Source organism: Muntiacus reevesi, chromosome 8 (assembly GCF_963930625.1).
Source record: "Muntiacus reevesi chromosome 8, mMunRee1.1, whole genome shotgun sequence".
NCBI lineage: Eukaryota > Metazoa > Chordata > Mammalia > Artiodactyla > Cervidae > Muntiacus > Muntiacus reevesi.
In genome coordinates, this window is record NC_089256.1 from 28,935,688 (window position 1) to 28,961,307 (window position 25,620).

Genomic DNA, 25,620 nt, shown 5'->3' on the forward strand with positions numbered 1-25,620 from the left:
AGAGATAATGAGGAAGTTGAACAAGGATACAGTGATCGCTTTGAGCAGATCAATTTTCGGGGCATTCCGATGGGGAAGGAAGGCTGCGCCCCGAAAGGGATGGGGGGTGGGGGGGCTGAAATCCGTGGAAAAGCCTGGAGTGCTTATGATGGCTCCGTCCGTCATTTCTGAACGCCGGCGCCGGCCACTGCAAAGATCGACCGCCAGGGTTTAAGACAGGCGTCAGCCGCAGGGGCATCCCGGAACCCGGGCGAAGCGTCCGGAATTCCTGAGATGTCTGAAGCGCGGAGGCGGCCTCTTCCCCACCCCCCGCCGCCGCAGCCTTCGTGGGCATCTTTTCCGGCGAGGGGGGCACGCGGGCCGGTCCAAACGCAGCCTGAGTCCGCGGGCGGGCGCGGCCGGCGGCGCGCTCCCCGGGGATGCAGGTGAGCAGCCCCGGCCCCTGGAGCGCCGGGGGCGGGGGGCGCCCCGGGTCCTCCCCGCCCCCTCCCCTCCCCCACCCCGGCGCGGGCGGGGCTGCACGAGCGCGACGCGGAAGCGCCGGGCTCCGCGGGCGGCGGCGGCGGCGCGCAGGCCGGGACGCGCGCGCTCCCGGGACCGCAGTCAGCGCGGGCGCGGCACGCGCGGGCCGGGGTGCGGCCGGGTGGCCGGGGAAGCGGCGGATGCTCGCACACAGGCCGGGCCGCCGCCTCGGCCCCCACCCGCCCGCCTGCCCTGTCTTCCTCTTCCCTTTCCTTCCCCTCAGCCCGGCCGTCCCCCCTCAGCTCCCCTCCCCCGAGCGAATCACGCGCCCTCCTCTGACACTCGTAGCGAGCTCCGAATTTATCCTTCACGTGACCTGAGGGGGGTTGGGTGGTTGGTCGGTCGGGGACGGAGGCCGAGGGGTGGGGGAACGGAGGGAAAAGGAGGGAAACGGAATCTGCCGTTGCCCGAGCAACAGGCCCCGCCCCCCGGCTTGGGGCCGGGGGTGGCGGGAGGAGGACGTCAGCACGTCAGCCGCGGGGGGGTGGGGGTTGCGTTTTGATTGACAGTTGCTATAGCGACCGGGTCGGTCCGTCGCCATTTTGTTGGTTGGGTTTTTTTTTAAACCCTTTCGCTTCCCGCCCGAATAATAATAAAAAGCCCCATTGGAGTGAGGCGGGGGTGGCGGCGGCGAGAGCGGCGGGGGGATCCGGGGAGACTGCTGCCGTCGCTGCTGCTGATCGCGGCCCAGGTCGGGCTCAGGAGAGCGGACACCCCGAGCGGGGGGTGCGGGCGCCGCCGCCGCCGCCGCTTGTGCTGCTGTTCCTGCTGCTGCTGTTGGTGCCGCTGCCGCTGCCGCCGCCGCCGCCGGCGAGCGGGCGGGACCGGTGTGAGTGTGAGAGTGTGTGTGTGTGTGTGTGTGTGTGTGTGTGTGTGAGAGAGAGAGGGAGCGTGTGCGAGGGTGCGTGCGCGCGTGTGTGTGAGAGAGTGTGAGTGTGTGTCTGTCTGTCCGTGCGGGGACTCGGGGGCGGGCGGTTCGGGCTCTCCTGGCTGAGGAGCCGCCGCCACCGCCGCCGCCGCTCGGGCCCCGGCGCTCCTCGCTGCGCAGCTTTGGAGCGCGCGCCATTTTGTGAGATTTACAAAATCCTCCTCGGGGAAGAAGCCGCCGCCGCCGCCGGCGGCCGCTACTGGGCGCCCGGCCTTGCCGCCGCCGCCGCCCTCCGCGCCGGGCCGGGCCGGGCCGCGCGGCCCCCGCCGCGCCGCGGGGCTCGGGGTCCGGGGACTGCGGTATTTGCCGGGGAGGGGGGTGCCGCCTCCCCGGCCTCCACACACCCCCCCGCCCCACCGAGCGCCGCTCGGACCCGCGAGCCGGGCAGCGAGACCTGAGGAGGCTGCGGCTCGGAGACCGCGGAGCCGGGAGCGCCGGGGGCGGAGAGAGAGGCGGCCGGGGCGGCGCTGGCGGCGGAGGCCGCGGCGGGGGCGCAGCGGCGGCGGCGGCGGCGGGAAGCCGGCGGCAGAGACTCACCGGAGGGAACGGCGCGAGCGCCCCGCCATCGTCCCGGTGAGTGTCCGGCCGCGGCCCCGCCCGGCGCCCGGCGGCCCGGCTTCCCCCACTGCGGCCTGCAGCCGGGGCCCGCGCCGAAGCCGGCCGGGCGGAGGGAGGGACCTGCCATTTTAGGAGGAGGCGCCGCGGCCCGAGGCCGGCCGGCCGGCCGCCCGCCCGGGGTCGGGGCGGGGGGGGGAAAAGGAGGGAGGGCGGGCGGGAGGGCGACCGACAGGCCCCGGTCCCGGAGGAGAGGCGGGCGCGAGCGAAGGGAAAGTTGCGGAGGGTTGGGGAGCCGGGGCCGCGGCCTCCCGGGAGCCGGGGCCTGGGGGCCGGGAGAAAGCGCCAGACCTTTTGCCTGGTCGCCCGAGCGCAGGGGAGGAGGGTGTCTTCCTCCTCCTCCTCCTCCTCTTCCTCCTCATCCTCTTCCCCCAGCTCCTCCCTCGTCCCTCCTCTCGGTCCCCACCAGTGTGGGAACCAGCGGCCGCGGTCCTCCGCAAGGACAATGCCACGGGTTACAGAGGTTGATGGGGCTGCCCCCGGCCGCCGGGCGAGGCGCCGGGGAAGGTCGGGGAGCCGCGTACCCCCCGCGCGGCCCTCCGGGCTGCTTGCTCGCGGAGCCCGGGCGCTCGGCCTGCTCGGAAGTTGTGCGCGTGAGAGCCCGGCCGCTCGACGTCGGAGGGCTGGTGACCCGCGCAGCACAGCCCTCGGAGGGTGCCGGAGGGCCGCGGATGCGTAGATTAATAATCGAAACCTGGGTGTATGGCACAGAACTCGCCGGAGCCTTATTCATAGGCTTAGATCCGCCGCGGCTGGCTGAAGAAGCTTCACACTGGGCGGAAAGGCCTCCCCCCCGCCCCCCTCCCCGGTCTGAAATAGTTAAAAATGGGGCAGAATTAGTGAGTGATTCCGACGACTTGGCTGAGTCTGTCGTCCAAAACCCCTGAATGATGTGAATCTTGGTGATCTAGGTGCAGTACTTGAGCGCCAGCGCCATTTGTTTCTTGAATTCCACCCGGGTTGTCAGGAAATACACCGTTTATAATATTGTTTCGCTCCCGAGTTAAAAGATTAGGACCATGTATTAATAACTCTCTTATCCTCCAGGTAGAAACTGTTACCCATTTCACAGATGAGGGAACTGAGCGGTGACTCATCCAAGGTCACACAGCTGGGACTCCTGAAGCCGGGAGTCTGTAGCCAGCCCGGGCTGTTAATCACTAGCTTATAACTCGTTATTAGAAGTACTGGCAAATTTTGGAGCTGTTTGGTTGTAATGACTCAGGGTTGAATCCACGTATAGTGTTGGCGTGGAATTAACTTTTGTGGTTTGCAGAAGCGGAGAGGAGAGAATGAAGCAAGGCCCTCTTAATGAAACTAATTTGTCAGCTCCCCCCCATCTCCCCCCACTCTGAAGAAAACTGTGTAGACAATTTTTGAATGGAAGGAATTAAAAAGTATTCTGTTCTGCGTTTGGTTCCTCACACTTAATTTTAATTACAGTCATCACTTAAGTATTGATGAGTCATAAGAAAGTTTTGTGCAAAGTTATTTTTGGTTATTTTTTATCTTTGAATACTTAGATTTTCCCTGGGAGTCCTTACACATTACATATACTAAGTATTTAAGAATGGATATACTTAATACTTTGTTTTGGAGGGTGTTTGAATAATTTAGTGGAATTACCTTTAGCTTTGTAAATTTCCCATATTTCGATTAGTTATTTTAAGGATAATTTCTTTTTCTGCTATAAATATGAGACTAGAACTAAAATTTCATGTGGTAAGATTTTAAACTGAAGAAGATAGCTTTCAAGGAAACAGCAGTTATGAAAAAAGTTTACTCAAGTTGTATTAAGATTTTTAATAGACGTACGACTTAACACTTAAAGTACCCCATTGGTTTCAGTGGGTTTGCTTTGGAGTAGCAATAGTGTTTATGATGGCTGTCCAAATTCATTTAGACTTCAAACCTTGCCAAAAAGTTAAGGAGTTCTGTCAGTGTCTACACCAAAATGTAAAACTGAGTACAGAAACTTCCCAAGAGGCATAAGCTCAGAAATTAAGTCTAGAAAGAAGGATCCCCTCTCTGTAAAGTGAAGGATTTCCTTTGAAATCTAAAAAAGATTAATTTAAGGATTTGAGTAGAATTGAGTGAAGTGGATGGTCGTTATTGGTAGGGGTGGGAGATGGACTCTGAAATCTAGTGAGATCTTTGTTTTTGTTCAGAATATGGAATTCAGGTTTAAGATCTTAAATTTCTTTTAAAGACCTTTTGGTGGGACTTACTGGAAATGTAACACACATACATAATAACTGTCTCTTAGGGATTCAGACATTTAACCCAACCTTTTAAGGTCACTAACATTCAAAATAAATGAAAATATTCCATTGTAATGCAGTGTCTTGTTTGGGAATGTAGATTTAAAAAAAAAAAACAAGCACAACCTTGGGTTAGAATTTTTTCCCCCACTATAATATTGTCCGATGTCTGCCCTTGAGTCTTATTTATGGGGAGTTTTTGTGTTTATGGCTTAGAGATGTGGGAGTGGGGAGTGGTAAGTGCAGCCACTGGTATTTAAAGAATTTATATAGGTTTTTATAGCCCCACGACTATCTGTGAAAGCAAAATTGAAGATAACTTGTTATAATTCATGATGAATGTGACCTTTGGCATATATTTTGTTTTGAAACTATACAAAGAAAGGAGATGCTAATTTATATGGAATCTTTGGTACTACTTGAAAACAAAAGCAAAAAGCTTAGAAGTTTGGGATGCTTAGGGATGTTTTCACGTGTGTGTATATGGTTGGCAGTTATCCAGTCATGAGAAAATCTGAATAGAAATAATTTTATTGTGAGTGAGAAGAGAGTTGCCTTATGCATGCTCTTAAAAACTAGCTAAATAGAAGAGGGGGCTTCATTTGTGACTTTTTTCTTTGTCATAAGGTGTGTATCAAATTTTCTTTGCTTTAGCATTTGCTTTCTCTGATTTCAAAGAACTTTCACATTTCCTTCACCCCCACCCCCACACCCAAGCAGTTTCTCTTTTCATTGTCTGAGAAAAGAATTAAAACTTGTGAACTCAACAGAACCCCCAAACTTCAAGAGTTTCTATGAAGAGATTGACTCTTAGAATTTTGTTGTATTCCTATCAGTAATTTAGACTGTAAGCTAAGAATCACTAGTTCCTGTTGAGTTTTTTGGTGGTTTTACCTCCAGATACTTGTGTGTATTTTCTATTTAGAAGTAAAGATGTTTCTTGAAACTATCAAACATGGGCCCCTGAAACTTGACACTAACACACTAACTTGCCCAAAGTGAAACGTGTGACTTTATTACTTTTGTATGAGCACCTTACATATACACAGTGGTTATGCTTTTTAAAAGACTTCTTAGCATATATTATTTTGGCCACTGGGCAATGTTTTGATGGTTAGAGAAATTATGGTAATTCATAACCAAAAGCTGGCACAGTTTTGGATTAAAATTTTGGGGAGGGCAGGTTGTAATTTGTGTTTAATTACTTGGGAAAATCATCAAATTATTTTAAATTACCTAAAATTTCTCCCCAGTTGCCCCTAAATAAAAAAATCATTCAAAATCTTGCTTTATATCAGTGTTATAATGTAAAGCTAGAGCTGTAAAGTTTACCGTTGGTTATGTGAAAGTGAAATGTTGACTTCACGTGACTAAAGTAATTTAAGGTTCTTATTAGGTAATTACTGACAAGTCTCATCTTCTAACCTAGTGGCTGCTGGTAGCCTTAGTTTCATTTTTTGGTATATGAAAACAAAATGACTTGGAAATACAGCATTGTATAAACCATCCAAACGTTTGAAATAAGTTATGCTTTTGCTTTGAAAACCTTCTTCCAGAGTTGCATTGTGAGATAGAATTCCTCATTGGCGATAACTTACAGTACATTGAACATCTAAAATAATGTGGTTCCTTGTAGGCATGCATTTTGCTGATATAGAACCATTTAGGCTTCTTAGCAATTGATTCTTCTCCCAGAGCTATGCACCTTCTCTTCTAGAAGGTGACTTTTAAAAGTTTGTAATACTGTGAAAGTTTTGCTTGTTTTAATTTTTTTTTTGTTTTAATTTTTTATTGTTTGATGAACATGTGCCCATATCTGATATGTATAATAGTTTAAAATGTATCTATACTCTTGATGAGTTATTTTTCATTTTATTACCCCATAATTTAATTGCTTACGTTGCTTTTGTGGAGAGGCGCTTAGTGAACTGGTTTAACATGGAATGAAACTGGTTTTAGCATCAATTCTGTTTTAAATAACATCCCTGTTCATTAAATAGTTCTCTTTGTTTCTCTATATAAATTTTTTACTGACGAGTTGATTTTATGTTTTGTTTTCTGGATATTTGTGGTTAAGATTGGCATTTTAGCACATGCATTTGGGTAAGAAGATGCTCAAACGTGAGATCTACTCCAAATCTGCTTACTACCGAGGTAGAGATAGCGGCTAAAGCATGATATCTGTGGAGAGAGTGTTGGCCTGTGAGGTGGTACCAGGCAGAGCCTCCAGAGTCAGGCAGGTCTGGAATCTCAACCAGTCCTGCCTCTCACTGGCAATGTGGACTTAAGGCACAGTGGTTTTGCTTAATATCAGTTTCTTCATCTGTAAGATGGGTTGGTGATCCTTACCATGGGGTTCTTGTGAAGACTGAGATAACAAACATACATTTCTTAACAGTCTTCTCCCTCCCTCCTTCCCTCTTCACCGTGAGGATGATGCCCATCCTCACGGTCTCAACATAAATGCTACTTCTTTCCCCAGACTCGGTTCTAAGTCAGACTCCTTGGCCATGCGTTCTTACCAACGGCTTTTTTTGGACAGCCCTTGTTAAAAAGTAACCTGACAGTTACTCATAGGTATGCATGTGTACGGGCTTCCCTGGTAACTCAGCTGGTAAAGAATCTGCCTGCAATGCAGGAGACCGGGGTTCAATCCCTGGGTTGGGAAGATCCCCTGGAGGAGGGCATGGCAACCCACTCCGGTATTCTTGCCTGGAGAATCCCACGGTTGGAGGAGCCTGGTGGGCCACAGTCCATGGGGGTCGCAAAGAGGCGGACACGATTGCGCGGCTCAGCACAGCTCAGCATGCACGTGTACATGTATCCTGTGGCTGTCTGTCTCTCCCTCTTACTGCTCAACTGCAAGGTCCGTCTGGACAGGAATAATCACAGGGCACACAGCGGAGGAGATGAATGCACGTGTGCACAGGAGGATGGAATGAAGAACCTGTGTGCTGAATCCTGAAGCCTGAGCACCACTCCTTCCTTGTGCAGTCTTGGGCAGGGTAGCTTCGGAGCTTTAGAATCCTGTATGCCGACCGTGTGTAAGCCCTAGCTGCCCTGCCCAGGATTTGGAATGTGTGAAATGAGATGGTCTGATGAGATGCTTTGCAAAAGTGTAAAATGCCATATAAATGTAAGATGGTACAGTAGCAATAATTTCAGTAGTGAGGTTACCCAAGAATTTATAATTAGAGTGTCAACTTTACTGAGTTGGTAAGTAGCTATTATGTAATATTTATTAGTAACGTAAACTTTCTGTATGCATTAGTTAGAACACAAGATTGGGCCTATGTTCTGACTACAGTGGCTTAAATGTGGAGTTTCTTTCTCATGTAAGTAGCCTAAGGCTGGTGTGGCAGCTCCAAGATACAGGGACCTTGGTTCCTTCCGTCTTGTCGCTTTCCTGTGCTTAACGGGACCGCATGGCCCCTGCAGTTCAAAACAGCTGACCACCACATTCACGGTCCAGGAACAGGATGTGGGGGAGGGGACATCCCTTCTTCAAAGACGAACCTGGAAATTTCATATGTGACTTGTTCACACCTGTTGGTTGGAACTTCATCAGGTGACCCCATGTAGCTGCAAAGGAGGCTGGGATATGTGATCATCAGTAGGGTGGCTGATTGTCTGCCTGAAAATCTGTTTTTACTGAAGAATAGGAGAATGGGGGTTATGAAGCATTGCCTGTCACTCTTTCAGATGTTTTGGAAGAAACTTAACAGAGATGAACTTTGAAAAGACAACTTACTGCACTAATTAATGTTTATATTCCATATTTGCTCATTAATTGTTTGAACTATCATGTGTAAATTGAAATAGACTATCAGTACTTAATATATGCAGTATATACATATGTAGTCAGATTAGAGTTAATGTAACTAAACTTATAACAGTGAAGGAATTTGGAGTCTAATAGCATATTATTTTATTGAAAGTATTTTCTGATAGAAACAGGATTCTCGATTGCTGTAACTGTTAAACAGTATTTGAAGTCTAAGCTTTTGGATTTAGTTTTAGCAGTACTGTGGACCATTTTGTGTGTATTTGTGTACATAACCTCAGCAAGCAATACTAGGAGAGTGCGATTCAATATTGCAAGATCTTGTCAGGTTTTCAGTAAGTGTTTGGATCACTGCAGTTGTAACGATCATAGCAGTGATATTTACACATTTCCTGTCCAGTGTCTTGCTCTTTTTTTTCTGTGGGTTTGACAGAAGAGGAAGGTCTAGGATTCCTTTGAACTAGCCTGTAATTAGGTCAAGTAGAGACCTGAGGAACTAATGATCCTCAGATAGTTTTCAGGAGAACTTGTCGGAATTGTGGGACTCCCCAGCCTGAGACTCGTCTTTCTGAAGGTTTGGGTGATGCGCTGGAATCCACTGTCTTAATTGGGACTGCAAGTATCCCTGATGCGGTAGAAACATTTTGAGAAACTTTGACATAGTTCTTTTCTCATCTTAGAGGAGGAAATGGATGCAAAGAAATGAAATGACTAACCAGTGCCTCGGAGGAAGCAGGTTGGGAGTGGGGGCTAGGGCATGTTTTCCCGACTCTTGGTTCTTTGTTCTTTCCCCAGAAGAGAGGAAGGAGAAGAGTACAACTGCATTTTTTATTTTATAGGAAGATCTGTCATTCAAATATGTTGCTATTTATGTGTGAGCTCATTGCTATTGAATGGTTGGCTCACTTCACTGTCTTCTGAGCCTCTTAGAAAAATACTGTGAGTTGGTCCAATAAATATTTAAAGATGGGAAGGTGAGGTTTTAAATCAAGTATCATTAGTGTTGGTGCTGTAGTGGGTAGAGAGGTTTATCTCCAGCGTTAGGGTAGATGATAAGGAGGTGTGAATTTGGCATGATCAGAAGGAACAAAGGTGTAGGCCGTGTCCTCAGATCATTCCTTCCCTTTTCAGCTGATTGGCTTGCCATTCTCACTGTTGATTTCATACTTGTAGATTAAGGTAAGAGCTGGATCCCCTAATTTAAAATGAAAACATTCCTAGGGGAATAGCCTTCATCTGTTACCAGGTTAACACTTTATTAATTAGCTGCTGTCATTTTAAACCTTGGAGATGAGCACCCACACTAATAAGAGAGCTTTTGGGAAGAGAAGGGAGGGTTAGGGCACGCGTGCTCTTGTCCAAGGAGAATGCAGGCCTATTTGAGAAGTGTCTGCTTGTGGTGCGGCCCTGGCACGGTGCTCAGAGGATTCTCTGGTGGCTGAGGTTGTTAGCGTTGGGCTGGCCCTTGCTGGCCATTAGGGTTGGTCTTGGGACCATAGATAATGGGTTGAGGACCTCTGGGCTTGATTGGATGCGTGGTCATTGGAGTAGGAGTGTCCTCTTCGTGCTTTCTCATGTTTAGGACTCCTGTTTGAGCAGTTTTAGAGCAGACGTCAAAGGTATCATTTTGATTTGGGGAATTTTAGTTTTTAAAGATCAACAAGTTTTTTATTTTCATGATAAAAAAAAGATCCAGCCGTATAGAATGAATGGGGTCACCCACCCCCAGCCCTCCCCACCTGTGCTCCATAAGTAACAGCTATTTAGTTTATCCTACCAGAAATGTTCTATATGTATATATGCAAACTGTATATATAAACATTTGGTATGTACACGTGTGTTACAAAACATGGGGCAGCAGAAGATGAGATGGTTGGATGGCGTCACTCACTCAATGGGCTTGGATTTGAGCAAACTCTGGGAGATAGTGGAGGACAAAGGAGCCTGGCATGCTGCAGATCGTGGGTTTGCAAAGAGTGACTGAACAACAACAAATGACAAAACTGTATGATTAGTGTGATCCTGGTTTTTTTTTTTTATTCAAGTGCGACATTGTGTATATGTACGCTCTGTGTACTTAAAAAACAAATGGGGTCTTGCTAAACACGTGGTTTTGTAACTTAAATTTCTTGCTCTATCTTGGAAATACTCCTGTATCAGGTGGTAGAGTTTCCCTGTATTTTTTTTTTTTTTTGACAATTGGGAAGTTTTTGATGTTATGGATGCAACACAACTGAGTCAATCTCCATTAAAGAGAATTTAATTTTTCCCCCTATTTTTAGAACTTAAAAAAAATATTTTGTTTATTTTTGGCTGTGCTGAGTCTTGGTTGCTGCTTGAGGACTTTCTCTCATTGCAGGGGCTACTCTTCATTGCTCCAAGGCACGTGGAATCTTCCTGCCCCAGGGACTTGAACCCATGTCCCCTGCATTGGCAGGCGGATTCTTAACCCCTGGACCACCAGGGAAGCCCATAATTTTGCCAGTTTTAAACAGTGCTGCAGTGTACATCCTTGTACATGTAACTTTTTTCTCAGTGTTAGCCAGAGGAAACATTTTTATAAGAGAAATTGCTGGTTCACCAGATATATGCACATATGAGTATGTTTTGCCAAACTGTCTTCCAAAAAGTAGCACAAATTTATACTTCAGCAGCAGTGTCTAAGACTGTGTAGTTTCCCAAATCTCAAAAGCACTGGCATTATTCAAGTTTTAAATCTTTGTCAATTTAGTAGGTGAACAGTGCAGTCTAATTGTTTGAATTTTCTTCACTAGTGAATTTGAGCATCTTATGGTATACTGTAAGTCTTACACTTTAACAAAATATTCATTCTTTGCAATTTAGTTAAAATTGTTTTGTGATTTTTCTGTATTCTGTTGAATGAAAAATGATGTTTTGATAAATTGTAAATGCTTTGTAAAAGGTGAGTCTTGTTCCTCTTCAACTGAGGAAACTTTTGCCTGTCCTCTGTAAGATACGTGAATTGTGGTGGTAGAAGCTTTCACTACAGAAATGAGTAAGGTTTGGTGACCTCAGCTGTTAAGTGTTGAAATAGTTGTGTGTATACCAGCAAGATTAGGACAAAGAAGACCATGACTGTTAACAGTTAGTGCATTCTTAACCGCTAGGCCACCAGGGAAGCCCTGACCCAGAACTCCAGGTTCTGGAGATAGAAAGGAGAGAATTCAACTTTGGTGGCAGTATAGTAAAGCTCTTGAGGAGTCGAATGATTGGCTTGATGGGAACAGTTGAGAATATTTCCTAGTAAGGTCCTGAAGGAACAGTGGAAGAACAGAAGAGAGAATTATTGTAGTTCAGTCCTTCTGTTAGTGACAGGTGGAAATAACTTGTTGTTGTTCATTTGCTTGGTCCTGTCTAACTCTTTGCGACGCTGTGGACTGCAGCACGCCAGTCCTCCCTGTCCATCACCAACTCCCGGAGTTTACCCATAAACTCATGTCCATCGAGTTGGTGATGCCATCCAACCACCTCATCCTCTGTCGTCTGCTTCTCCTCCTGCCTTCAATCTTTCCCAGCATCAGGGTCTTTTCCAGTGAGTCAGTCTTCGCATCAGGTGGCCAAAGTATTGAAGTTTCAGCTTCAGCATCGGTCCTTTCAGTGAATATTTGGTACTGATTTCCTTTTGGATTGACTGGTTTGATCTCCTTGCAGTCCAAGGGACTCTCAAGAGTCTTCTCCAGCACTGCAGTTCAAAAGCATCAGTTCTTCGGCGCTCAGCTTTCTTTACGGTCCAAGTCTCAGATCCATACATGACTACTGGAAAAACCATAGCTTTGACTAGAAATAACTTGTAGCGCCGTTAAAAATGAGCTACAAAATGGGGCAGTAGGGGAAGGCAGCGTTGGCAGCAGTGATCCTGGAGAGGAAGAGGTGTCCCCAGCTCATGGGCTGAGAAGTGTGGAGTAGTTAAACGTGTGCATTCAATTTATTTTGAGTAGCTTCGTATTTTCCTGAAAAATACCACATTTGTTCTGTTATTGTCACATATGTTCTTATTGGGAGACCAGTTATCTAAAAATCGTTTATCTTGTGAGGTGGATAGAACTATTATTGAGTACCTATTGGGCGCCACACGTGGCCCTGGGGCCAGGGATCACTGCCTGCACCGTGATGCAGTCGGCTCTAGCGAGGGATTACGGACTCACAGTTTATGAAATGGAATGAGATTCAGTGGTGCTTTTTGGAGGTCAAAACTTTTGTCTACTTTTAAAAGTCCCTTTGACAGTTTAAGTTAAACTTTATTTGGGTACAAGTAGGACTCCTGTCTTAAAGACAAATACTGTCTGCTGAAAAATTTGTTCTTATTTGATCATTTCCCCTTGAAAAAGAACAGCTGTCACCGCAGTGGTGTCTTTTACTTCATCTTTACATCAAACACATTTATTTTTGGTACACGTTACTTATGTGGTACAAAAGATTGTTTCATTAAAGTTTTCCAAAAGAGCAATGGTAGTAAAATTAATAGGATCCCAGCATATTTTGCAGTCTAATTTCACTTTTTGTATTTCCCTATAGTGGTTCTGTCATTAAATGGTTCAAAATGTCAGTAAAACTAGGTAAACTTACTTAGGAATTGGCCTGAGGCCCATCGTTACTCAGCAGTATTGGAATCAGCTGTGCAAAGGGGAGAATTTGAAAACAAGTTTTAGGATTCATGGGATATGTTTGAAAGAAGGCTATTTGCTGAATAAAATATAGACATTTAAATAAAAGATGTGGGCGTGTAGGAAAGGTCAAGAAATAAAATTCAATAGAATGGATAGGAATGAAAGAGGGATTTAAACGGATGAGCAGACATTCTTGGTACTTAAAAAAAAAGCAACTCCCCTTGCCCCCCAAACCTCTTCAGTAATTTGTTGTGACTTCCAGGATGAAGACCATATTCAGGACCCACTGTCTCGATGACCTGGCTCCAGCTGATTTAGGCAATCTTTTCTCCCATGCCTTGGGATCCATGTCTTTGGGTGTCTGCTTCTGAGCCAGCCATCATCCCTTTTCTTTTCGTTAACTTCTTTTTCTCCTTCACTTTCAGTTCAGTTATCACTCTGTCAGGGAAAGCAGACCTCCCGCCCCAGTCACCTTTTCTTTTTAATAACTCATGTTTCCCTGTCCTTTTCTTTTTACACGTTTATCACAGTTGGTAATTTTTTTTAGTCCTTGTTTTATTCATCCCCTTCAGAGAGCCTGGGGGCAGTGTTGTTTTGCAGCACCCCCCCCCCCCCCCAGTTGAAGGGATTAGCAGGTCTTTGCCATATATGGCGAGTACTAAAACAGTGAACTACATTTTGATGTTGGTCTCAGGGACCAGATGATTGCATAAGGGGAATGTGCATTTGGAGTAAGAGTTGAACAGGGAATGTAGGAGCCTTAAAAAAAAAAAAGTGATCCTATTAAAAGATAGATTGGAAAATTATGTAGCCAGTAAAAAGACCAAGTTACTTACTCATGGATTAGTTTAACAAGTGCATATGAAGTGTCAACACTTACTAGCTCTTAGAAACTTGGCATTGTATGATGGAATGGGAGGATGGTGCCCTCTTTATTAAAGGAGTACATAATTTTCGTAGTTTTTTGAAGTAGATACAGTCCTTTGTGGTCATTTGGAGTGATCATTTGGAGTTTTAAATTGTGGAGGGAACCAGCCTGGCTCTTTATAATTTTTAGCCAGCAAAGTGCAGTTCATTCGACAATTACATTTGGAAAGTCAGTCCAGCATTAGCAGTAGGTGTCAGGTTCACATTTAAAATAAGCTCTAGCTTTGACGTCATTTAAAAAAAGTGATGGAAAGTTAAAGAAAGTAGTTTGTTTGGATACTTTTTGGCTTTACTCTTTCTTCACAGAACAAGAATGATTGAGGGAAAGTTCATTGTATGGATGGATTTTCAAAAGAATTGACTTTTGTAGTTAGAAAACTGTTGAGGCTTTTGATCTTGTCAGGTGAATCATCTTTTTAAAAGCTTAAAAGGGATTTGTTTTGAAGTAGTTCTGAAATCTTTCTCAGTGACTAGTTTCTGTAGTAAATATTTAGAAAAGCAGATATTCAGATTTTATTTTTTGACTCTTTGCCTGAGCCCATGCCAGTCCCTTGGCATAGTTGTGAATCACATGGACGTACATGGTACCTGCCCTCTTGAAGCTCTTCAGTAGGGTTAGAACTCACTCAAGAGAACTCTAAAAGAAAACATGGCTTGATGCTTCCATCCAGTCAGCCATCCCATTGCCCATCTATTTATGTATTCCTTGAACTTAGTTTTGGTGGCAACATGTCTTTAAGGTTCTTGTTGCTTTATTTCTGGTAACATAGGGACTAATCTGCAATGCAGGGAAGTTAAATTTGCTTAAGGTTAATCATAGTATTTAATAAAAAACCCAGTGAACAGTTAAAGACTCTGAAGTTAAATATTGAGAGAGAAAAGAAGGAACATAGGACTTCTATAACCTGTTACTTGAGATAGATGAAAGTTCTGGTACGCTGATGGCTGGACGGCATCACTGATGCAATGAACATGAACTTGGGCAAACTCCCGGAGATGGTGAGGGACAGGGAGGCCTAGTGTGCTGCAGTCCGTGGGGTCGCAAAGAGTTGGACATGACTGGGTGATTGAACAAGAAGAAGTAGGGACTAAGGAGGATAATGATTATAATTCCAATGCAGAATAGAAACTCAGATCTTCAACTTGTTGACATTGACAGACTTATAAAAAAAGATGTTCATGTAAGCCAGTGTGTTTCTCCTGTTAAAAAGTAAGCTACAATTTTGATGGTTTCAGTTCAGTCACTCAGTCGTGTCCCCCTCTTTGCGACCCCATGAACTGCAGCACGCCAGGCCTTCTTGTCCATCACCAACTCCTGGAGTTTACTCAAACTTATGTCCATTGAGTCGGTGATGCCATCCAGCTATCTCATCCTCTGTTGTCCTCTTCTCCTCGTGCCCTCAATCTTTCTCAGCATCAGGGTCTTTTCCAGTGAGTCAGCTTTTTGCATCAGGTGGCCAAAGTATTGGAGTTTCAGCTTCAACATCAGTCCTTCCAGTGAACACCCAGGACTGATCTCCTTTAGGATGGTTGGTTCTCCTTGCAGTCCAAGGAACTCTCAAGAGTCTTCTCCAACACCCCAGTTCAAAAGCATCAATTGTCCAGCGCCCAGTTTTCTTTAGTCCAGCTCTCACATCCATATGTGACCACCGGAACAGTAGCTACTATCAATTGATTGCCTGCTATGGACCAGACACCAGATTCATTATTAGTTATTTTAATATTAGCGCTAGCACTGGAAGGTGGTTGGTAATATCTGTTTATAAGTTAAAAAACTGCGATGCAGGGAAGTAAATTTGCTTAAGGTTAATCATAGTATTTTGCATATGCTGCTTCTAGATAATAAAAAATCCAGTGAACAGTTAAAGGCCCTAAAGTTAAATAAACGTTTAGAGAGAAAAGGAGGAGGAACGTAGAGCTTCTGTAACTTGTTAATTGGAGAGAGAGATAAAAGTTGTGATATGCTGGGATTCATACTTTGTGCCCCTAGTTCATCAGTCTTTCAGATGATAAACTGGAACATCTGATAGCTTTCTACATTTATGGAATTCTTTACCTTAAGAATCTCGGTGAGAGGGAGGTAGACATCTTACATTGTGAAAGGCAGTTGCTCACTTTCTCTGCATTTTTGGGACTTAGAATGCCCTCATATGATCTGAGACCTCCATTCCACCACCTCAGAAGCTGATGGTTTGCAGAAGCAGGCCCTTTGCAGAGTCCATGTCCGCATGGAAGGGGGATGGCCGTGGTGTCTCTTCTGGAGGCCGTCAGCGACAGATCCAGTCCTAGCACTTCGTTCCGGCGTCTGCAGTGTCTGCAAGTCACAGGGACCGAATCCTGTGTTGTCTCCACTGGACCAGATCTGTGGTTTGCCTTTTGGGTGTTCTTGATTATATGGCCTTCCAGCCTGGCCCTCCTGGGGTTTTCTGTGAGTTGCCTAATACGCTTTAATAACTTCCTTCTCAGTTTCAGCCAAGCCAGAATTAGTTTCTTTTGTTTGCAACTAGAACCTGTACTGAGACGGTGCTAGTTTCGGTAATAGACAGTTTGAGGGAACTCTCTAGGGTCAGTTATCTGTGTCTAGATTAGAATTCACTGAGTAGGAGAGTTCACAGTATGTATTAAGTGAAATGCTCATAAAACATTTTGCGTATCGATTTTATGATTTTACTGAATTCGAGTGCTTATTCTCGGCCAGGGTGTGTTCTAGGTGTTGGATATTCAGGGTGACAGTGTAGGTAAGATCCCTGTGCTCACAGAGCTTACATCCTCTTGTGAAGTGTAGAGCAAGCAAGAAAGCAACTGACATACCGACCAGGAGTGATAAATACCGTGATAAAAGTAAAGATGGGGTAAAGTGATACTGGGGCTTCCCTGATGGTTCAGTGGGTAAAGAATCTTGTCTGCAATGCAGGAGATAACAGGAGATGCAGGTTACATCCCGGGGTCGGGAAGATCCCCTGGAGTTGGAACTGGCAACCTGCCCCAGTATTCTTGCCTGGAGAATTCCATGAACTAGAGGAGCCTGATGGGCTACATACAGTCCGTGGGGTCACAAAGAGTTGGACACAGCTGAGCGACTGACACATTCTCAGTTATTATGATGTATGTGTGTATGTTTAGGGATTGCTTCTGATAAAACGTTTACTTTAAAATTAGTGTCAGAAGTCTTGACTTCTCCCTTTTACGGCAGGGCAGTAACTTTCTGAATTTATCCTCCCAGCATAAACAGCTAGGAAACGGGACAAAATACGTGGAACACCTGTTTTTGGATATTAAACAATAGGCAGTGCAGAACTGTGACGCCTAACAGATGGGGACAAACGCGGTGAGTCCTGTGATGGTCCAGCTTTCTGCCTGGAGGCAGTCTTCAGATCTTGTTGCAGGGATGTGCATGTGTGCTCAGTTAGGTCCGACTCTCTGACCCTGTGGACTATATCCTCCCAGGCTCCTTTGTCCATGGGATTCCCGCCAAGAATACTGGAGTGGGTTGCCAGTTCTTCCTCCAGGGGATTTCCCGATCCAGGCACCCAACCCACATCCCTCGCGTTGGCAGGTGGATTCTTCACGACCGAGCCACCGAAGGAGATCCCAGATAAAGCCCACAAGTTGAAGAAAGAAAGATTGGAGTTGAGGGAGGCCAGATTGGTTCTGATGTGAGGAGCAGAGTTCTGAAAGAAGGAAGGCATGCATAGAAAGAGTTCCATAATTTAGTGATTGCTGTAAATGTTGACTGAATGCCGGTCTGTGGGACTGCAGGTACAGAGTACTGGCTGTGAGCTTATACTTGGAGATTTGAGTTGGTGTTGGTGGCAGGGGAAGTGGGATGGGGTGGAGTGGTCAGCACTTCTAACCCCTCTGTTGTTCAAGGGTCACCTGTAATTTGAAAGTAATGTAATTGCTTGTCCTTACAAAGGCCAATACTCTTGAAAGAAATGTAAAGAAACCCAGCAGTCAACAATGTAAAAATGTCCAGTATCCAATCAAAAATAGGTGAATGTGTGAAGATGTAGGTTAATGTGACTGGTATCAGTAGATTGAAACCAACCTAGAATTGACAGATATTAGAATTAATGGGCAAGGACATGAAAGCAGTTGCTGTATTCCATCTATTCAAAAAGTTAGAAAGTATGAAAGACATAAAAAGACCCATGTCAAACTTTTAGAGGCGACAGCTAACGTGTGGAATGAGAAATATATTGGATGGCATTAATGGCAGATTAGACATTCCAGAAGAGAGGATTAGTAAACTTGAAGACATAGAAAACTCAGTCAGTAGAAGCAAATGATAGAGACAGTGGAATTAGCAAACAAGGTTATTAAAATGGTTATTAAAATGCGGGGTCAAATGTCAAATCACTGTGTTGTACACCTGAAACTAATATTTTGTCACATATACCTCAGTAAAAAACACAAGTAAAGCACAGGGTCAGATTGTGGTTAATGTTGACATTTTGGTACATGAATTTTTTCTAAAAAAGAGCAAATTGTGACTGCCAACCTGAAGTTGGCTTGTTGTGTAGTTAAGAGTAGTTGAAAACCATTATTTCAGCAAAGCACCAGGACATGGCAGAAGAACTTTATTGTGTGACAGTGTGCTCGTTATTACTTGATCTGTAACAGAATCACCATAAAGCTGGAAGCTGAAAGCATGCTTTCACAGTGTCTGGGGGTCAGGTGGACGGGCACAGCTTAGCTTAGTTGGGTCTCAGGACAGCGATCAGAAGGTTGACGGGGCTGTGGTCTTGTCTGAGGTTTCCCTGGGGAAAGGTCTTCTGTCTGCTTGTTTGACTGGTGGTAGCGTTCAGTGCCCTGTGCGGTGTTGGACGGAGGGCTGCAGTTTCTTGCTACCTGTTGACAGGCACCCACCCTCAGTTCCTTGGGGTGTGGTCCTTTCCCATCGTGGCCACTTAAGTTGCTCCAAGACAGTGAAGGAGCGAGTCTGCACAAAGAGGCTGCGTGGTCTCCTGTATCATGACCACACGAGCGCTGTCCCTCCGCCTTGCCTCTGTGCTCCTCCTTAACAGCAAGTTCTGGATCTTGAATCGGGGAAGGGCCTGTGGAAGGGCCTGGCAGCAGGAGGCCGTGTGCTGGGAGCCACCTTAGAGTCTGTCCGTGCCGGACGGTGGGGAGAGTGGTGACGAGTGCGTTTGCTGGAGTCTGAGCCAGGCACCCGGCTTTGAATTCCAGCCCTAGAAACATCTCTGAGCCTCAGTTTCCCTGTGGGGATAGTCTCTGCCTACCTCTGTTGACAGTGTGTGAAAAGGGCGAATGCTTGTCTTCAATTAAATTCATTCTTTATACTACTGTTTGTTAGTTCTCAACAGATCAGCTCTTCAGTCTCTTTTTGCTTCCTGCGAATTTTTTTTTCCTGTGAATTTTTTTAAGAATTAATTTTTAGTTTTAACATGCAAATAATCAAAATTGAATATCTACTGAAAGGCTTGTGAAGTAAAACCTTTCCCTGGGAACAGCCCTCCTTACTCCTAGTCTTGCTCCCTGGAGCTGTGCTTCCTGCTTTTGGATACTAGTACTGAGACCACGACCCAAACTTGCTTCCAGTTAACTCACAGTTGGAAGTCCAGAGGTAGGGTGGATTCTTCAGCTAATAGGTTTTGTGGCACAGTAATGACTTCAGGGCCCTGAGTTTCCATCTCCCCTTTTTAGTCATTGACTGGTTACATCCTCAACTTAGTAAGATGCAGGAGATTCAGACTTGTATCCAGGTACAACAGTGTCTAGAGAAGGAAAATTATCTTTTGTGTAGCAGTGTAAAAATGTGGAAACTTTACCTGGAAACACTGGCAGACCTACCTCCTGGCTTACAGGCCTGTTTGTGAAACGCTCACTAGAAAGGGAAACGAAATGATATTTAGACCAGTTGGGCACACGCGTGGAACTGAGTGCTTTCCCTGAGCACGTGCCTAAATGGGTGAGCGTGCAAAAGAGTTCTGGACAAAATTGACTTAGGTTACAGCGGGAAAAAGGAGAAATTGGAGGCTGGGTGGGTAACTCTGACCCTACTCTGGTATTTGACATGAGATTTAAGACGTTATCTATTGATTTTCTGTTAAGGTGTGTGTGACTGTGTGCTCAGTCTTGTCTGACTCTGCGAACCCATGGAATGTAGCCTGCCATGGTCCTCTGTGGATGGAATTCTGCAGGCAAGAATACTGGAGTGGGTTTAAGATAGACGGCTAATTTAAAACCAGCTGTCTTAGACATCTTCCATCGATCCGTTAGTTACATGTGTATCTTCATTCGGGGTAGTGTGATGATTATGTAAGTCTTGTTCACCATGGAGGCAAATTGTATTCTATGATTACATTTCCCTCCTTGTATAATTTTGTTTTCCCTGTTTTGTTTTCCTCCTATGATTTTGTTTTGCTTCGTTTTCTAGGTCCTTGTGTTTGAGTTTCCCCATACCTTCTAATAGCCTCTCCGTATAGTTTTGCACAAAGATTAGATAATTAGTTGTCCTATTCCTCATTCTCACCCACCCCCACTCCCTTCCTTAAGGGCCCCTCCATCATACTACTCCTATATGGAAATTAAAAAAAATTTTTTTATTAAAGTGTGGTTGATTTACAGTGTTGTGTCTCTGTTGTATAGCAAGGTGAGTCAGTTACACATACATGTATCTACTTTCTTTTATGTCCTTTTCCTGTGTATGTTGTTGCTTAGTTGCCAAGCTGTGCCCGACTCTGCCACCCCATGGACTGTAGCCCACCCAGCTCCTCTGTCTATGGGATTTCCCAGGTAAGGATACTGGAGTGGGTTGCTATTTCCTCCTCCAACTTTTTTCTTTCATTTTGTCAGCACAGCTTTTAGTACTTCCCGAGAAAGAATGCGCGAGAGGTTAATTTTTTGAGACATCATCTGAAAGTGTCTTTAATCTGTTTTCTTTCAGGAGTAAAAGTTTTGACTGGGTATAGAATTGCAGTTGGAATGTAATTTTCATTGAGAACTCTGAATGAATTGCTTCATTGTTTTCTAGCTTCTTATAGCAGATATAATTTGTATTCTGGGTTCCAAAAGTATGGAAAAGTCAGAGGACATAGTGCACTCCCCATGTAACCATTACCCAGCTTCAACATTGGTCAACTCATGGCCACTTTTTAAAAATTTATAATCCTGTCTTTCCCTCTTCCTTTTGATTTCATGCAAGCAAACCCAGATACATAATTTTACTTCTGAATATTTCTGTTTGTCTCTCTAAGAGATAAGGGCTCGTTTGTAAACTACAACCCTTGTAGTAGTATCATACCTTTAAAGATTAATAATAATTCCTCAAATATCCAGTTTAAGTTCACATTACCTTGATTGCCTCCTAATTATATTTTAAAACAGTTTATTTAAATTAGAATCTTTAGTAAGGTCCATAAATTGCCATTGACTGACAGACCTCTGAAGTCTTTTAATCTATCAGTGTTATTTTTTTCCCTTGAGTTTTAGTTGAAGAAACTGTATCATCTGTCTTGAAGTTTTCTACAGCCTGTGTGTTGCTGAATGAAACCCTGTGGTGTCATTGATGTGTTCCCTGTCCCTTGTAATGTATTTCCTGTACGTGGCAGTAAGATCTGGAGAGTTGATAAAATTCTGTGTTTTTTTGAGAAGTGGTAAGTGGGGAGAAGACTACATGGGTGGTATGTTAACTTTAGGAGGCACAAAATATCTGACTCTGTGATGTTAGTGACTGCTAAATATTAATGTGGATCCCTTGACTTATTAGAGATTTTGGTTCTTTTTATGTGAACCCTCCCCTCCCCAGGAGTTTTGAGGATCTGATCTTTATCTGTAGTGTTATGAAGTTTTGTAGTGTTGCTTTGAATATTTTCTGTTTGTTTATTTTTTACCTTTATTGGGAGATATTTTTCAACTTTTATTTTCCATCAGGATATTTTTTTTATGTTCTCTGCTCCCCTTCCTGCCCACCCCCCCCCCGCCCGCCCTTTTTTTCATTAGTATTTTGTTTTTACTTCATGGTTTCATATATTCTTTTACCTCTTCAGGCACATTCATATTATGATTAATTGCCTTTTTTTCCCCCCTTCATGGCATTGTCTTCATTTCCTGTGGATTCCTGTTTTTCTGCTTGCTTTGATTTCTGTCTTTGAGTTTTGGCTGCTTTCCTCAAATATTTGGCCATCCCTGGGCTGGTGGCTTGCGTTTAGGAGTAAGTTATGATAAAGCCGAATGAAGTTTTTTTCGAGGGTGAGGCTTGTTCACTGAAGGCTTACTAGTGTGGTGCTTGAGGGACCCGTGAGTGTGAGTACCTTTATTTTACTCCAGGGCTCTTGTTGATGAGTCGCAAAGTTGTGTCCGACTCTTTGCCACGGACTGTAGCCCACCAGGCTCCTCTGTCAGTGGGATTTCCCAGGCAAGAATACTGGAGTGGGTTGCTGTTTCTTCTCCAGGGGATCTTCCCGACCCAGGGATCAAATGTGCATCCCCTGCATTGGCAGGTGGATTGTTTACCTGCAGCTGAGCCACCAGGGGAACTCCCTGCAGTCTCTGCCTCACCTTTTCTCTCTCGGGCTGGGTCTCTCTACGTGTGGAGTCTGTGTGTTTTCCCCAGAGAGCGTGCATGCCTCTGGGCTGTTTGGGGACGTGATAGTTGCCAGCCCAGATAGGATTTGGGTTGCAATATGGGGTTTTACTGCATTTATTTTATTTGCTTATTTGTTGCAGTGAACTCAGATAAGTTTGCGGGTAGAATACAAATAACTTTTATTTCTTGAATCTTTTGAGATAGAGTTGTTGACATGAAGTTTCTTCTTTGTTGAAGATTGTAGTGCATTTTCTCTATGAACAGAGACATTCTCTTGCCTGACAAGTACAGCCATCAAAGGCAGAAATTTAACATTGATGCATTACAGCTGTCTGATCCTTAGGCCTCCATTCAGCTCTCAGTTGTTGCCCCAGTGGTATTCTTTATAGAAGGATACAGTCAATCTAGGATCACTTAACACCTTTTGTTGTTCTGTCTCTCCAACTCTTGATCTACAGTAGTCCTTCAGCTGCTCTTTCTTTTATGATACTGATATTTTTGAAGAATACAGGCCAGTTTATTTTAGAGAGTCCCTCTCAATGTGAGTTTGTCTGATGTTTCTTTACATTAGGTGTAGGCTGAACATCTTTGCCAGGAGTATCATAGAACTGATGCTGTGTTAATTTCAGTGCATTTTGTTAGATGGTGTATTACTCATTTTCAGTTTGCGCTGTAAAAAATATTACCACAAGTGCAGTGACTTAAAAAAACACACATTTATTATGTCACAATTCTGAGTTCAGAAGTCCAAAATGGATCTGATCTGGGCTCAAGTCTTGGTGTTGGCAGGGCTACATCCTTCTCGGAGACTGTAAGTTAATGTTCTTGCCTTTTCCCGGTTCCGGGGCCGTCTGCTTTTCTTGGCTTGTGGTCTCCCCCTCTGCACAGCCAGCCAATGTGGACCTCGTGCACCTGTGCTGGCGTCTCCTCCCTGCTCTCACTCTGGAGGGGCTCTGTGATCACACTGGGGTCGTTGAGGTTAGTCTCAATTTTAAAGTCATGTGACTGGCAAATTTAACTTCCTGTGCAACCGTGATTTCCCTTTGCCACATAGAGGAACACGCTCACAGGTGCCCAGGGTCCGGCTGTGGAGTGCTCTTGGGGCGGGGCGGTACCCTGCCTCCTGCAGGTGGCGCATGAGTGCGGTTTGTGCCGTCACTGATAACGCTCACTTTGATCACTTGATTATGGTGGTGCCTTCAGGTTCCTCCATTTTAAAGTTAATTTTCTTCCCTTTTTGTAAAAAGTATTTTGTACAGAGATACTTTGCAACTGTGTAGATATTCTGTCAGTTACCGACTTTTAACATACTCACTTGGTTTGTGTTACTGTGGGTACCTGATTTTCTGTTTTATGCAGTGGGTTGTAATCTATTACTGCATTGATTTTGCTGCTTCACTTGCCTCAGATTTTGCCAGGTTGACTTCTGTGCTCTTTTAGCCTATCTCCATCATTTTTTGGAGCTCTTCCAAGCTTATCTTAAACTTCTGTCTCAGTCCTGGAATTGGCCATTTTCCCAAGAAGCTCCTTTCCCCCTAAAAATTCTTTATTTTGAAATAATTATTTCAGAACTCTTAGGAAGTTGCAAGGATGGTATAAAGTCCGGTGTAGCCCCGTCAGCGTCCTTTGTTGGAATTTTGTGTAGCCTTAGCACAGTATCAAAATCTGGATATTTGATATATCTAGTATATTTCTGGTAACTGCACTCCTCATTTCTTTAGTTTTTATACTTGCTTTTGTGTGTGTGAGCATAGTCTTTTGTAACTTCTCTGTTCCATGTATAGATTTGGGTAGCTAGTACCACAATCAAAATAAGAGAGTTGTTCTATCACTTTGGAACACTTCTTGCTACCTTTTTGTATTCCCAGTACCCCCTCCACCATTTTGTTTATTCTCCATGTTTGTAGTTTTGTCACTTCAATGTGTTAAATGAGTGGAATCGTACATATAGTATGTAACCTTTTTAAAATCAGCCTTTTTCACGAAGTGTAATGCCTTGAGATCCATTTAGTGTTGTGTAAATCAATAGTTAATTCTTTCTTATTGCTGAGTAGTGTTCTGTTGTATGCTTGTACCAAGTTTGTTAAACCATTCAACTATTGAAGAACATTTGGATTGTTTCGAGTTTTTTGTATGATATTATGAATAAAACTGCTTTGAATGTTTGAACAAATTTTTGTGTAAACATTGTTTTGCATTTCAGGGGGTGGGAGTTTGAGTGTGATTGCTGGGTCACATGTTGAGCGTGTGTTTAGTTTTCTAGGCGACCCCCAGACTGTTTCCCCATAACGTGTGTACCCTGTATATTCTCACCAGCAGTATATGAGGAATCCAGTTTCTCAGCATCCTCCCCGCCATTTGGTATTATCACCCTTTTTTTAAAATTTAGCTGTATTAGTAGGTGTGGTGGTACCCTACTGTTGTTTCAATTTGCATTTTCTTAATAACTAAAGATGTTCAACATCTTTTCATTTACTTGTTTGCTATCTCTAGCTCCACTTTGGTGAAAAATCTGTTCATGTCTTTTGTCCATTTTTTGATTCAGTTCAGTTCAGTCACTCAGTCATGCCCGACTCTTTGCGACCATATGAACCGTAGCACGCCAGGTCTCCCTGTCCATCACCCACTCCTGGAGTTTACTCACACCCATGTTCATCGAGTCGGTGATGCCATCCAACCATCTCATCCTCTGTCGCCCCTTCTCCTCCTGCCCTCAGTCGTTCCCAGCATCAGGGTCTTTTCTAGTGAGTCAGCTCTTTGCATCAGGTGGCCAAAGTATTGGAGTTTCAGCTTCAACATCAGTCCTTCCAATGAACACCCAGGACTGATTTCCTTTAGGACTAACTGGTTGGATCTCCTTGCAGTCCAAGGGACTCTCAAGAGTCTTCTCCAGCACCACAGTTCAAAAGCATCAATTCTTCAGTGCTCAGCTTTCTTTATAGTCCAACTCTCATATCTGTTTTTAAAAAAAAATTTTTAGCTTGAGTTATGAGAGTTTTTTATGTGTTCTGGATACAAGGTCTTTGTTGGATATGTGATTCTCCCTGTTTATTCCTTGTTTTTTCATCCTCTTTACAGTCGTCTTTTTTTTTTTTTCCCAGAGCAAAAAGTTTGAATTTTGACAGAGTCCAGTTTATATTAAATTTTTCTTTTATGGGTCATGTATTTGATGTCAAGCATGAGAACTCTGCTTGGGGTGCTGGTTTCTTTTCCTGGAGAATGGTATGTAGAGACCGAAATCTGATCATTAGGTATACTCATTGCTTTTAGGGTGTGGGTGCTCCCCAGGTTTCTGGACATAGAGAATATGTGTCTGTCCTAATAAGCCCTTCCAGGTTTCAGGGTACGTTAACCATTTTCATTGGTATCTCTAGGTGTAGACACTTAATTGTGTGCCTTCCATC

General features: G+C 44.6%; 1 protein-coding gene across 5 annotated transcripts in view; it reads left to right on the forward strand.

Annotated features, from left to right (window-relative positions):
* Nucleotides 1-405: 405 nt before the first annotated feature.
* The window catches only part of DYRK1A (dual specificity tyrosine phosphorylation regulated kinase 1A), a 143,275-nt gene continuing 118,060 nt past the window's right edge, over nt 406-25,620 (forward strand). For 2 of the 5 annotated variants that reach the window (XM_065943563.1, XM_065943566.1), the window contains exon 1: nt 1,889-2,023. The gene's annotated coding sequence lies outside the window, so the exon portion shown is untranslated. Of the gene's footprint in view, nt 426-1,856; nt 2,024-25,620 lie in introns of those variants that run through there. The other 3 variants (XM_065943567.1, XM_065943565.1, XM_065943568.1) reach the window with 3 other exon arrangements.